Source organism: Entelurus aequoreus, linkage group LG01 (assembly GCF_033978785.1).
Source record: "Entelurus aequoreus isolate RoL-2023_Sb linkage group LG01, RoL_Eaeq_v1.1, whole genome shotgun sequence".
Taxonomy (NCBI): Eukaryota; Metazoa; Chordata; class Actinopteri; order Syngnathiformes; family Syngnathidae; genus Entelurus; species Entelurus aequoreus.
The window spans coordinates 84,571,088-84,587,089 of record NC_084731.1 but is presented as its reverse complement, the minus strand read 5'-3'; the positions used below and the strand labels follow the sequence as shown (position 1 = coordinate 84,587,089).

At 39.3% G+C, this 16,002-nt stretch overlaps 2 protein-coding genes across 7 annotated transcripts in view; one reads left to right on the top strand and one right to left on the bottom strand.

Moving 5' to 3' along the window:
- LOC133658066 (male-specific lethal 3 homolog) overlaps positions 1 to 16,002 on the bottom strand; it is a 190,817-nt gene that overhangs the window by 111,143 nt on the left and 63,672 nt on the right. The window lies entirely within an intron of this gene.
- Positions 1 to 16,002, top strand: part of LOC133658028 (rho GTPase-activating protein 6-like) — a 137,315-nt gene that overhangs the window by 62,181 nt on the left and 59,132 nt on the right. The window contains exon 1 of one of the 4 annotated variants that reach the window (XR_009827390.1): positions 4,961 to 5,201. The exons of the other annotated variants lie outside the window; for them this stretch is intronic. The gene's annotated coding sequence lies outside the window, so the exon portion shown is untranslated. Of the gene's footprint in view, positions 1 to 4,960; positions 5,202 to 16,002 lie in introns of those variants that run through there. 4 annotated transcript variants of the gene reach the window in all.

Here is a 16,002-nt window from a genome sequence, read left to right as displayed (position 1 = left end):
CTCATCTCCTAAACTGGTGCGCAGAGGATTGCGTCTTTAAAGTGAGCAAAACAAGGAGCATAATACTTTTAGCGTGTCTGTCTTCATGAATTGAAGAATATATGCTAATCGTCAAAACGGCCACAATACTGGGAGGAGAAAATATCATAATTTAGCACGAGCAGTGTGATTTATCAAGACTGAAATTGTCCTACAGCCCCTGTTTTGCATCTATATTTAGTACGTATAAAAAGTACGTACAAACCGAAAGTTGCGCAGAAATGGCTGTGAGATAGGAGGCGATCGCGCTGCAGCTCCGTCCTACGTATGTTTGTCAACATATATAGACTGTCACAAATGAACATATTACTGTACTATTCAGCAATATCATTTTATAATTTTATCACTGCTGGATGACTTAAAAGGCTTATTAAAACACATTCAATTGATGTGTTTTGTTGTCTGCTGGCGTTTAATTTTGTGTCTGTTTTTTTTAATGATGTTTTTTTAATTTTTTTTTTAATATAAAACAAATTATTACCGTATCACCAATATGAAAATAACTTATTGCAATATGCATTTTCTTGTGTCTGGAACATTCCAGGGCAGTTCCTGCCAGCATCCTCCATGAGCATACCATTAGCTTGCTAAAAAAGTGGGTTTTATTGTAGATGCACTGCAGGACTGCATTTAAAATGCCCATAAAAAGTGGTATGTAATGGTCTGTTGCATGTTTCAAAACATAGCAAAAGGCCACGTGTCGGAGCATGATAACATGGATGGGCGTTGATTAAGTGTCTACATGGTGAAAGCCGTGTCGTACATGCAAAAACCTCAATTAAATAAAGCGGTCTGCACCAGTTAACATCAAATGTACAAGCAGTCTTAGTAGATCACATGCAACACACACACTTGCCAACCCTCCCGATTTTCCAGGGTGAGTTCTGAATTTCAGGGCCACCATTGTCACAAATTTCTCCCAATTTCCACCAGGACAACAATATTGCTACAGTATCCTTCACTGGGCGCCGTTTCCGGCCGGACAATAATAAGGGTTACACCTCGAAGTCAAGCACGGCAATTAGAAAAGAAGAAGAAGAAGAGACACCATGTATCAGACATGGCGAGTAAGACAAAAAAATAAGTGTTCTCTGTCTATGTATGTAACCGTATCTGTAGGCTATCTGTTCCGTTTTTTTTTTATTGAGCATACAGTGTTGGAGTATTGTCAACTTCCTCGTTATTGCTAAGCAGCGTAAAACGACAACAGTGACATAACTATTGTCTATAGTTACACTTTTTTCATTTTTTAGCTCGTTAGCCGCCGGAATGAAGATTTGCGTATGTATGAAAGCTTTATTGTCATCGCAAACAGAACTTACAACATTACAACAGCAGTTCTATTTAAAAGTATAAAGTAGCACATGAAAACAGAAAAATCTAAATAAGTGATTAGGCGTATGGATTTGCAAGACTATAATTAACCCTCTGGGGACATTAAATTTCATTATAGTCAGAGTCTAACACGAATAAAAGTCCTTAGTATTTTTTATACAATTTTTTTTTTTTGATCAAGTTTCTCAATAAACTTCAGTCCTAAACAAAAATATCAAACATTTAAGGTTTTTTTTTGGTTCGTTTTACACTTTTGAAGGCCTCTTTGATCAGATAATGTCACAGGTGTAAAAATAACTCATGTTATGCAAAAGTATACTAATTGAAAACTGTGTTAGCATTTCTTCAAAAGGCCATCAAAGGGTTAAAATAAAAAACAAAAAACATGGTTGGCATTTTGGTTTGTGTTGTTGATTGAGAGATTAGATTAAAAGGAATTGAAAAAAGATATATGCATTTCAAAATGCTTGGTTTGGTTTTGGGGTACTGAATAACTGGCAGTGTAGTTCAGTACACCTGGACATTGAAATGTGACAATTTAACATGCAAAAAACATTTGTGATGGAATGACACGGGGGTCAGCAACCCGTGGCTCTTGAGCCCCATGCGGCTCTTTATTGTCACCCTAGTGGCTCCCTGGAGCATTTAAAAAAAATTATTGAATCTGGAAAAAGATGGGGGGAAATATATATATATTTTTTTAGTATGTATTTTGTTTGAGGACAAACATGACACAAACCTTCCCAATTGCTAGAAAGCCCACTGTTTAATATGTTTGTGTGTATGCTTCACTGATGAGAATATTTGGTGAACATCGTTTTGTCCTACTAATTTCGGCGGTTTTGAACTCACCATAGTGTGGACTGTGACGCAACAGTTTGTTTACATGTAAAATCTTCCACTCCTTCTTTGTCTCATTTTGTCCACCAAAAGTTTTATACTGTGCGTGAATGCACAAAGGTGCGCTTTGTTGATGTTATTGACTTGTTGGAGTGCTAATCAGGCATATTTGGTCACTGCATGACTGCAAGCTAATCAATGCTAACATGCTATTTAGGTTAGCATATTGCACCATTATGCCTTATTTGTAGGTATATTTGAGCTCATTTAACATCCTTTACTTTTATCCTCTTTGTATATAATTTAGTTTTGCACGTCTCATGACACATGATCTGTATGTAATATTGGCTGCATTTCTGATTGTTGTTTCTGTGCCATGTTGTTCCAGTCCACAGCAAACATGACCTAGCTCGCCAAAGATTGTAATACATCTATTAAAAGAAGACCGCCTGCCATTTCCTTTTACTTGGACACACACATCTATACCTTTGGCCATTAAAAGCCAGTCATTTCCAGGAGTTATTATTAGAGATGTCAGATAATGGCTTTTTTTACCGATATCCGATATTGTCCAACTCTTAATTACAGATACCGATATCAACCGATACCGATATATGCAGTCGTGGAATTAACACATTATTATGCCTAATTTTGTTGATGCCCAGCTGGATGCATTAAACAATGTAAGTAGGTTTTCAAAAATATTTCAACTCAAGTTATGGGAAAAAAAATGCCAACATGGCACTGCCACATTTATTATTGAAGGCACAAAGTGCATTATTTTTTTTAACATGCCTCAAAACAATAACACTGCAATTCTTTTTCATAACATGGTCACTACTGCCTAGTTTCTCTTGTTATATTCTTATTTTACGGTTATATTCTTATTCTCATTGTTGCTTTTTATTTTTATTCTTATTGTAATATTTTTCTATTCTGTTTCCATTTATACCCCCATTATCTCAATTATGTACACTGCTGCTGGAATATTAATTTTCCTGAGGGAACTCTCCTGAAGGAATCAATAAAGTACTATCTATCTACACTACCGTTCAAACGTTTGGGGTCACATTGAAATGTCCTTATTTTTGAAGGAAAAGCACTGTACTTTTCAATGAAGATAACTTTAAACTAGTCTTCACTTTAAAGAAATACACTCTATACATTGCTAATGTGGTAAATGACTATTCTAGCTGCAAATGTCTGGTTTTTGGTGCAAAATCTACATAGGTGTATAGAGGCCCATTTCCAGCAACTATCACTCCAGTGTTCTAATGGTACAATGTGTTTGTTCATTGGCTCAGAAGGCTAATTGGTGATTAGAAAACCCTTGTGCAATCATGTTCACACATCTGAAAACAGTTTAGCTCGTTACAGAAGCTACAAAACTGACCTTCCTTTGAGCAGATTGAGTTTCTGGAGCATCACATTTGTGGGGTCAATTAAACGCACAAAATGGCCAGAGAAAGAGAACTTTCATCTGAAACTCGACCGTCTATTCTTGTTCTTAGAAATGAAGGCTATTCCACAAAATTGTTTGGGTGACTCCAAACTTTTGAACGGTAGTGTATTATCCAAACAGTAGCTTGGAATTTGGGACATGCTCTCCCCGAGAGAGACTATGAGGAGGTTGAGGTAGGCGGGGTTGGGGTGGGAGGGGGTAGCGCGGGGGGGGGGGGAGGGGGGTTAATATCGTAGCGTCCCGGAAGAGTTAGTACTGCAAGGGATTCTGGGTATTTGTTCTGTTGTGTTTATGTTGTGTTACGATGCGGATGTTCTCCCGAAATGTGTTTGTCATTCTTGTTTGGTGTGGGTTCACAGTGTGGCGCATATTTGTAACAGTGTTAAACTTGTTTATACGGACACCCTCAGTGTGACTTGTATGGCTGTTGACCAAGTATGCCTTGCATTAATTTGTGATGAGAACAGCCGTTAGATATTATGTGACTCGGACGGCACGCACGCAAAGGAAATGCCTTTAAGGTTTATTGGCACTCTGTACCTCTCCCTATACGTCCGTGAACACAGCAGCGTTTTAAAACGTCATACATTTTACTTTTAGAAACCGATACCGATAATTTCCGATATTACATTTTAAAGCATTTATCGGCCGATAATATCTGACATCCCTAGTTATTATACATTTCAACATTTCTGTCAACGAAGATTTGCTTCAGCCTGCGACACATAGTCATTTTGATAGTAGGATATTATAGCTAATACAAACACTTACATTATAAGACTTATATACGGCTTTTAATTTTTGCGGCTCCAGACAGATTTGTTTTTTATATTTTTGATCCAATATGGCTCTTTCAACATTTTGGGTTGCCGACCCCTGGAATAACACAACAGAAATGATGGCCAGTAACACAGTAAAAAATGACTGAAAGTATCAAAACGTACGCCTTTATCCCCTGACAGGTTGCATTGAATTCTCAATGGAACAATTCGCTATTTACAATTGCTATCTTCCTGCACGCATTCCTCCTTCTGTCTGCCACGCTGCCATTGTCGGTGTCAAGCAGCCAACGCGCGTTGGAAACGCGGACGAAAATGTACGAGCGCGTACAAAATAAAAGCACGTCGCGCTTGCGCTTCAGGAAGAAACGCTGTTTCGGTTGGCGGCGGGTTACTTTTAATTTGAAAATCCGCAGCGGAAGCCGCGTGTGTAGTCTCTCTGGCTTGACTCGGGGCTCCCCGCCTCTCCTCGCTGGGTTCAGCATCTCGTCCTCGTCGGGGCCCACAGAGCGCGCAGTATGGATGCGTTACGCACGACGCACGATGGCGTCCTGATTAGCTCTCTGACACGACCATCTGACTGCTGCAGGAGCATCAAGAGCGCATGAAATAATCATTTTATTTTTTGAAGAAGAGACGACCCCACTGTCTGTCTGTTTTAAATCCATTTCGGAGTGTTTACTTGTGGATATTTGCCCTTGGCCATGGGAGACACAGTGTTCCTCGACAGGCAAAATTCACACCTCGTAAGTCTTTCTTTCCATTTCTAATTAGTCGTGCACCTCAAGGCGGCGTAATGTTGTCCCCATTTTATCCCCCATTCATTTTTGTTCCATTTCATTATTAGCACACGTGTATTGTTTTTTGATGCGCATGCGTCACCCGCACAGTGTTTGTGGTGGAATGCTTCAAGTGTCATGTGGCGTGTATCTACACTGCTTACACGCATCGTTTCCTGCTGTCAAGCGAGTGACTTTTGCTCTAAAAATGGCCTAGTGGAGCCGCACAACAAGTTGTGGTGTTTTGAAAAAGATGAGGGCAAAACAAGCAATGTGGGTCAGGGCTGGTGAGATCATTTGAAAGGTGCAGACACTCTCAACAAGGATGTGACACTCTACTTTTTAGGGGTTCCACAGGGTACCTTACAAGGCACATTTAAAGTCACACACACACTAGGTGTGGGGAGATTGTCCTCTGCATTTGACCCATCCCCTTGTTCCACCCCCTGGGAGGTGAGGGGAGCAGTGAGCAGCAGCGGTGGCCACGCTCGGGAATCATTTTGGTGATTTAACCCCCAATTCCAACCCTTGATGCTGAGTGCCAAGCAGGGGGATAATGGGTCCCATTTGTATAGTCTTTGGTATGACTCGGCTGGGGTTTGAACTCACGACCTACCGATCTCAGGGCGGACACTCTAACCACAAAGCCTTTTCCACCCAAAATAGCTATTAATAATGAGGGATACAGCGTGATAACGACAATAACTGTGATCATTCGGATGTTACATTTTCATATAGTTACATCCCTAGTAGGGTTGTCCCGATACCAATATTTTGGTACCGGTACCAAAATGTTTTTTTAAATATTTTTTGATACTTTTCTAAATAAAGGGGACCACAAAAAATGGCATAATTGGCTTTATTTCAACAAAAAAATCTCACGGTACATTCAACATATGTTTCTTATTGCAAACAAAGAACAATTTAGTCCTTAAATAAAATACTCAACATACTAGACAACTTGTCTTTTAGTAGTAAGTAAACAAACAAAGGCTCCTAATTAGTCTGCTGACATATGCAGTAACATATCGTGTCATTTCTCATTATGTCTAAATTATGAGGGACAAGCTGTACAAATTGTTCATTTACTGTTAATATCTGGTTATTTTCCGTTTCAACATGTTCTATCTACACTTTTGTTAAAATGTAATAATCACTTATTCTTCTGTTTGGATACTTTACATTAGTTTTGGATGATACCACACATTTATGTATCATCCGATACCAAGTAGTCCCAGGATCATACATTGGTCATATTCAAAGTCCTCATGTGTGCAGGGACATATTTCCTGAGTTTCTAAAGATAATTTGAATTTAAAAAAAAATATATACTTTGTGACGATAAAAAAATATTGATGTTCACAAAGTACACAGAACAAGAATTATGATGAACATCTTGAACCCTTTTTTTCCCCTTTGTTTTCCTTCTTTTTATTGAGACACAGATTAATTATGTATTTATTATTTGTTTGCTTACTATGGTATATTATTTATTTATTTGTTCACTCTTCTGTTACACAGAAGAAGGAAATTGGATAAAATTGCTATGGTAAGAAAAGGGGTAGGATTAAATAAGCTCTGCTTCTTCCTACTCCTTTTCGGACGTGCTGTAATGAAAGAATTGGAATTGTGTGATGCATTACTTTGTATCGTATGCATGTTCGAAATAAACTGAAACTGAACTGAACTGATGTAATCATAGTAGTATCGACTAGATATGCTGTTGTACTTGGTATAATTACAGTGGATGTCAGGTGTAGATCCACTCATGGCATTTGTTTACATTCAGGCGCGCTAGCTTTTGTTAGCGGTGACGCCGGTGAGCTATTGTATCCTCCTACGGTGTGTAGTGAAGCATGTTTAGCTATTCCTCGTCCTGCAGGGATGATACTTGTATGAAACGTACTTTATTTGTCACCATGGAGGCGAGGATTAGTGATTTAGAAGTAGCTAAAACACTGATGACTGAGGGTGGATGTTCACTGCTAGCAAGCTAGCAATGTCTTAAAGCACCTCTTCCTGAGGGTGTTTCAGTGTTATAACTTCACCTTTATCTTTAGTTTTTAGGCCAAAATGCGTCCGTTCTCCCTTTTCTGTCTACACACTGTCTGCTTGTAAGTACTCCGTGATGGTACGCTGGCGAACATGCTCCCCTGCTCGTAAAACCAGCAATCTCATGACGTGACGACGCGCCGTCATGCCTGGGAACCGGTACTTTTCAAACAGAGTATAGTATCTATAGTATAGTTTTTAAATTTGTTAGTACCGCAATACTATACTAGTACCGGTATACCATAAAACCCTAATCCCTAGTTTATAGTACACAAAAATTTTGCAAAATCAAAAACTACTATCTGTTATTGGAATCCTGTTTGCCCTCCAAATCCTTAGTGTCCAAGGAATTATTTGTAACATTAACAAAAACAAACAAAAACATTTTTGATAGAAAAAAAGCATTGATCTAATCGCTCTAGTATCGATCCTATACTGATATTACCCTTGGTAATTATCACTAATTTATGGATCGATCCGCCCTCGTACGTCTTGTGGACTTCCGTACAATCATGACACACTATCAGTTGTTGTATTTTCCTCTCTCTAGACTCTTATTAATCTACTTTTTGCTGTAAAGTGTTTCCATCTACACTTCTTAAACTTTACTAAGCACTTATCCGGATCCTGTTTGTGCTCGGTGTAAAACGTGTTTAGCCTCGTCCTATTTCTTGATAAGGAAACTTGATAATGATACTTCAGATACTAAGAAATGCAGTTTATCTGCTGTAATGGAAGTGGTAATTATAACTGTGTTTAGACTATGGAGATATTAAATTAGCTACTAGCTCGTCAGCTGGGGGACTAAAAAACAAATACAATGTCAGCCAGAGGGGATCGGCATTAGTGATTGCCTTTGAAAGGCATTAATTGGCGACGGCAATAATGTATTTTTTCCACCTACTTGTTGGCACATCCCTATAACAAAGTAAAACTTTCAAAATAAGAAAAATAATCCACAGAAAAATACAGAATATGGAGAAATTGCGAAAAAACGAATTGCTTGTAGGTAAAACAAAAGTAGCGAACAGGAGGAACATTTTATGAATTAATTATGACAAGCAGAAATGCACATGAGCCATGTTTGTTTACAGCGGAAGTCACTGCTTGTTCTTCTTCTACTTCAGTTTACGTTATGTGTTGTGCATTTCAAAATTAATTTTTCCGATTTACGGTGCGATGCATGAAAACGCACGTCATAATGGAATTAAAAAAAATTCAGAACCCATGTGCACAGTAACATTGTAATCCGGATTATCATCAGATTTTTAAAAAAAAAATCCCCATGTTACAGTGACAATTTACATTCCTTCTCATCTAATGCCCACATGCTCTGATGTAAATGATAAATGGGTTATACTTGTATAGCGCTTTTCTACCTTCAAGGTACTCAAAGCGCTTTGACAGTATTTCCACATTTACCCATTCACACACACATTCACACACTGATGGCGGGAGCTGCCATGCAAGGCGCTAACCAGCAGCCATCAGAGGCAAAGGGTGAAGTGTCTTGCCTAAGGACACAACGGACGTGACTAGGTGGGAATTGAACCCCAGTAACCAGCAACACTCCAATTGCTGGTACAGCCACTCTACCAACTTCGCCACGCCGTCCCTGTCTATAAAAATAAATATTTTCGTCTCCATTGGGCTACTACAAAATTTGATTACTTGCTAAACTCAGACAGAAAAAGACGGCGACATTGCGACTTGGTTTGGAGAAACACAAAAAAAGGTAGGTTAAAGTATTATTTTTTAATCTAATCCTGACATGTAGTGAATATATGCTGGTAAAAGCAGCTTTATTTTTGACTTTGTCTGAAAAAAATATAGCGATTATGTTCGCCTTTACAAGTTACATATTTATCAGTTTTCAAAAGCCAAATGATGATACTTTTGGAAGGCGATGTCGGGGGGTGTGGATCGTTTTCTTTGCATATAAGGGAATGCCTCCACACAATAACTATTTGTGGACATAATTCAAAATGTGACTGTGCAGCACAATTTACACCAAATGTACACCAGAGCACATCCGGTACATATTATCTCGACCACAAGGAAGTGTGTTAAATGTAGATTAAAATCATCATAGTTTCCATTTAACTGTTCACTTCCTGTACTGCCTTGCTCGCCACAAACAGTACACTTTGCCCCGTTGCGAAATTCGTCCTGGAGTTGCAATCGGTGCAAAAAAACAATTGGCATTTTACGTGCGCTAGAGATTGTACTCACGTAAAAGATTTCGTTCTAAAGAGACGCTCACTCAGTGAGCCACAATTCCATTTCAATATTCGTTACATGTAGGAGGGTGCTTGTCTGGCCAGAACACCGGCTCGATTTTGGAGGCAAACTGCAACGAACACATTGTCTATCCACAGTGTGAAGCCGCTTCGAAGATACAAATCCTCACCACCAAAATAAACGGTTTCTTCTAAGTAGAAAGGATGCTAAACATGCGGACTAGGACGACACAAGAAGCTAACCGCTAAAGTTTCAAAATAAAGTAGGGGTGATCAATCCAGATGTCTATACTATAAATACCTAGCGTACGATCAGTGTATGAATGATACTGAAGTGATTAGATTGATATTTTTCTTTTTTTATTATTACAAAATCTTTGGCTATGGATACAGGAAAGCTTCAGGGAAAAAAATATTTAAATAGGAGCTAATAGCACTTAAAAAAAAAAAAAATTTTAGTTATTATGCACTGGTACTCTTTATTTTGTAAAAAAAAAAAAATGCATGTAGCATTCAAGACCACACATTTAATACATCATCTGATTTAGAACAATACTAGCAAATTCTAAACCTAATAAGATAGGCTTCATAGAAAAGTATTATCGTGATTACTTCCGTACTTGCGATAAAACATTTCCTGTTCTATAATCTATCATCAGTGTATCAGATCGGGACTTAGAATCAGATCGAATCTGAGGCAAAAAAAAAAAAAAATGTAATCGGTATAGGAAGCCTAAAATGTTCAAAATGTGTTTCTACTTGAATGGATTCTTCATTTATTACTCAAGCACTTATATTGTAGGTTTTACAATATAACTAAAACAATTTTTACTTACAAAACCCTCCCATGTTTGATGTTATGTACGAGTGTTTATATGCATATTTGTATGTGCTATGGTCATGCAATAGCGTTGTTAGCATTAGCTTATATGCTAACATGTTGCGAGTGTCTCTTTTAGTATTATTAACTTACAATGGCATTCTTCTTTGTATTGTTTCAGTTTCACAAATTCCTCAGTAAACTCACCGTGGACTTATAGAGTCTGTTTAGCTGATTGGAGAGCTAGCTTCCACAGTTAGTGGACCTATGACAGTGACTTCTCTTTTGTTTGATGAGACGTTTTACTGCCGTGTTACGGACGCCGTTTGGAAACAATTAAGGTATGTAAATAAGCATTTACTAAATATTTCTGTCTAAATAACTAATTTCACAACGTATATATGTATGCTGCTTAAAGTTAGGTGCGGCTAATATATGGAATAATGTTTTTTTCTTGGAACATTTAGTGAGTGTGGCTCTGTAGTCTGGAAAATACAGTGATTGACCTTAACAGATGGATAATTTTATTGCCCTCGGGAGAGCTTTTGGACTGATAATAAGTTTCAACAGTCTTAATTGGTCAAATTTGCGGTCCACTAAAGCTTATGAATTTGTAGTATAATCACATAATTACCTTGTTTTAAACTACTGTTTTGTCTACGCTGTTTTTGTTTTTGGTTGCTGACACACACTTTGTAAAGACATTGTGAAATAGAAGTATTTTGGGGCAGGGTTCTGCAGCTAGTACGATTCGTTCAGACCGCAGCTTTGCGAGCAAAAGCAAAGAGAGTGCGCGACATCGTGCGACTGTCAGCAAGCGACTTTTGGCTGTCACATAAATCCTCCTGTGAACTCGTCTGAACTAGGTGCAAGAATGTAATTGAAAGCAGCAGGCCAGGAAAAAGGGCTTTTGTGTTAACGCGGTGTTAGGCGCTCTCCGTAGCACGACAGTAAATAAACTCCTACAGGAGCGGATAAATATTTTGGATTCTAGGTTACCGGAGCGGAGTAGCCACGGACGGCTGGGAGTCAAAGAGTGAGCGTGGGATGCATCGCACTACATCACAGTCGCCACGATGGAACTGTTAATCCCTCGCTCATAGAGCAACGTGTGATGCTGTTTTATTTACAGCGTTCATATGATTTTTTGGAGGAAAACTTGAACCCAATGCCTTAAATCATATTTACGAGTGACACAGTAGTGGTTTGTGCATGATACAAGTGTCAACAGACAACAACAAAACATGATTCTAGCTAGGAATGTATGCCACATTGATTCAATGTTGTTGTTCCTAGACTCAGTTTGAAAAAAGGAAAAACTGTACAATTGATCTGGTTATCATCTTAAATTATTCCAGATATGTGACACACCCCAAACATGACAATAAAAACGGTCCCCTGTCTTTATCAGACCGGGGCAAATTAAGGCCCGGGGGCCGCATGCGGGCCATTAAGCTTTTCAATCTGGCCCGCCGGTCATTCCCCCAATTTTTTTTTTATATCTTTAAGGACGAAACTGTAGCTGCCATTATGGTGTGCAGTGATGCTTTCAAATGACCCTAAGTCTTGAACTGTACAAAGTATGTCAATGGTTGGAATCTGCACTTTTGCATGATGTACTAGTTACTATGGTAATTTAAGTCACAGCAGCTCAGACGAGGCACCAAGCAGTGTGGGTGGGGAGTGTTTCCACAGCGGCCAGCCTGAAATGCGGGTGTCAGGGACAGAAGCGGAAGGAGGTTTTTAAAACAAAGTTCTAAAGCTTAGTGATATATCAGATGTATCAGATTGTAGGTGGGGTTTTTTACCCTTTGCATTCATATTTCGCTGTGTTTGTTGCATTTTTGATGCGTTTCGCTTGATTGTAAAATATGTCAATCGAGAGGGGGTGGGACGTTCATATGTGATTGATTGGGGTCCACTTAAATTGATTCATGATACAGATATATACTATCAGATATATACTATCATCATAATACAGTCATCACACAAGATAATCACATTGAATTATTTACATTATTTACAATCAGGGGTGTGGGGGGGGGGGTAGGATATGGATAGCAAGTAGTGGACAGAGAGAGACAGAGAGAGACAGAGAGAGAGAGAGAGAGAGAGAGAGAGAGAGAGAGAGAGAGAGAGAGAGAGAGAGAGAGAGAGAGATCAGAAGGCATAAGAAAAAGTATCTGCATTTGATTGTTTACATTTGATTATTAGCAATCCGGGGAGGGTGTTAGTTTAGGGTTGTAGCTGCCTGGAGGTGAACTTTTATTGCGGTTTTGAAGGAGGATAGAGATGCTCTTTCTTTTATACCTGTTGGGAGCGCATTTCACATTGATGTGGCATAGAAAGAGAATGAGTTAAGACCTTTGTTAGTTCGGAATCTGGGTTTAACGTGGTTAGTGGAGCTCCCCCTGGTGTTGTGGTTTTGGCGGTCATTTACGTTCAGGAAGTAGTTTGACATGTACTTCGGTATCAGGGAGGTGTAGTGGATTTTATAGACTAGGCTCAGTGCAAGTTGTTTAACCCTGTCCTCCACCTTGAGCCAGCCCACTTTGGAGAAGTGGGTAGGAGTGAGGTGGGATCTGGGGTGGAGGTCTAGAAGTAACCTGACTAGCTTGTTCTGAGATGTTTGGAGTTTAGATTTGAGGGTTTTGGAGGTGATAGGGTACCAGGAGGTGCATGCGTAATCGAAAAAGGGTTGAACGAGAGTTCCCGCCAGAATCCTCATGGTGCTTTTGTTGACCAGAGAGGAGATTCTGTAGAGAAATCTCGTTCGTTGGTTAACCTTTTTGATTACCTTGGTTGCCATTTTATCACAGGAAAGGTTAGCCTCTAGAATGGAACCTAGGTAGGTGACCTCATCTTTCCTGGTGATAACAATGTCACCCACTTTTATAGTGAAGTCATTGACTTTCTTAAGGTTGATGTGGGACCCAAACAGGATGGATTCCGTTTTACCCAAGTGTATGGATAGCTTGTTGTCAGCGAGCCAAGTGCAAGTTCTACAGAGCTCGGCACTGAGGATTTTCTCCACCTGTGACTTGTCCTTGTCGGATACCAGCAGGGCAGAGTCATCCGCAAACAAAAACAATTCACAGTCGCATGCCGATGACAAGTCGTTTATGTATATATAGGAACAGTAAAGGTCCCAATATACTGCCTTGGGGGACTCCACAGCTCACAGAGAGGGGGGGACACGGTGCCGTTCACCTCTACCACCTGCTCCCTCCCCTCCAAGTAAGATTGCATCCAGCTCCATGAGGTTTTGTTAAATCCGATTGCTCTGAGCTTATCCGACAGTATAGCGTGGTTAACAGTGTCAAAGGCCTTCTAAAGGTCCAGCATGACCATGCCGCAGTATTTGCCCGCGTCCACCTCATGTTTGATGTGGTCGGTCAGACAGAGAAGGCATGTGTCAGTGGAGTGGTTAGTTCTGAAGCCGGATTGGAATTTGTACATGAGTTTATTAGTGGCAAGGTAACTATCGACCTGTTCATAAACTATTTTCTCCATTACTTTCGAAATGGAACTGAGAATAGAAACAGGTCGGTAGTTGCCAGGTTCCAATTTGCTTCCTTTTTTAAAGAGGGGAGTTACTCTTGCTATCTTAAAATCTTTTGGTACTTGGCCTTGTGTAATTGATAGGTTTATTATGTGCGTGATGATCGGGGCAATGATGGAGGCAGAGTCCCTGAGGAATCTGGAGGGAATATTATCAAGGCCGGTGGCCTTGTTTGGGTGGAGCGCGCTCAATTTTTTAAACACCTCATCAGCTGTGACCATTTCTAATTTGAAATCATCGTTGGATACTCCTAGCTTTCTGTAGAAGGCTTTGATGTGTTCTACACCAAAGCGACCAGAGTGGTGGGACAGCTTGTTGACAAGAGTTGCGGCTATGCTGGTGAAAAAGGTGTTAAGTCTGCTAGCTACCTCCATTTTGTCTGTAATGAGGGAGTCACCCTCCTTGATGCTGATGTTGGTGAGTCTGGTTTTAAGTTTCTGGCTGCAACCAGGAAGCTGGTTGTTGAGCTGTTGTCAATATTCAGTGTTTTATTGTTAGTAGTTAATATTGTACATGTACATTCTTAAGGTCTCATTCAGTAAAAAAAAATTCAAATTCCATCCCGTTTTTAAGGCATTCTGTCATAACGTTTTTAGCTTTCAATCAGATATTATTGTGAGGTTTAGTATTAGTGTTCCTAAAAATTGGACCCAAGCACACCTACAGCAGATTTTCACAGCATACCTTACATGCATATATGTGTATGTGTGTGTGTATAGGTATACATATGTGTGTATATGTATACATAGATAGATATACCGGCCCCCAGACACATTTTTTTCTTTAAATTTGGCCCCCCGAGTCATAATAATTGCCCAGGCCTGGTCTTAATTGTTCCAACGATGTGTAACAACGGACACATCACATGACAGTAAGAATGTACTAACATGAACATTTCATACCACAGTTCTAATGATCACAATCGGTGTTTCCCATATAATCATATACTTGTGGCGGCCAGCCATATATCTTGATTTTTTTTTAAAGATTTTGCTGTTTAGGAAGGTAACGATTCACATTCCAGGTGATATATGTGCAGCCATCTCCTGAAAAATATGTTATTTGTTTAAAAATTTGAGTTTGAGGGTCGAGCAAGAGGCCTACGTTGCTAGTCAGCACACACACACACACACACAAACATACCTAAAGTTTGAAAAAATAAAATGTTTTGTCATTTTTTTGCGACACAAAAAGTTAACGCTTTACATTACAGGTGATTTTTGTGAATCATGTTCCATAAAACACGTGTTTTAAAGTCAGACGTTTGAAATTTCACAGCTAGGCAGCACCCACATTGCAGAGGGCAGCTGACTAGCCTTGGAGTATAAAGTTAGCTGTGTTGGTTTCAACAGTTTAGTGACTATACTCCTATAAGCAGAAATGCATTTGCTGTTTTATGTCGGTTTTGTTTCGCTAAAATCTAATTTGTTAAAGGATAGTGCAAGTTTGAAACGATACTGATGCTAATTTTCGTTAGCCTGTCAATAGGACCGTCCATTGTATGTTTGCATTAAGCTGGCTTTATCCCGTATGTATTAGCAGCTACAGACTACAATATTTACTTAAATACTGATACGTGATAATTTAATGACGTCTTCTGTATTGTTTGGATTTACATGACGTTACGTCCGGCTCATTAAATATGCGCGGTGGTCCAGCAAGCGTCTGTTCTTAATGGGTCCTAGGCGCCAATTAGCCTTTCTCGAAGAAAAATGCCCTATGATTGCGTTGTTTTCGGCTGTACGAATCGTTCAAATTCGAAAAAGATAAGCATTTCTTCAGAGTTCCTCAAGAGGTAATCAAGAAGGGAGAAAGAGTGTAAGATTTTCCGAAAGACGCGCTACAGTCCATCGGAGCAGAGTCGAAGAATGCACAAGTTTGCAGTCATCACTTCGTTAATGGGTTTCCCATTTAAGTATCATCTTGATATTATTTAGATTTCTTAAAACACATTTTGTTTCGTAAAGCACCAACTCGGCGAGTCTAAATAAAAGACAGCAAGGGTGAGCAAAACCTAAAGGCAGCAATCATAAACGAAGCTTTCAGCACATACACAATGTTGACATCACATGGACAAAGATAAGACCTTCTGGA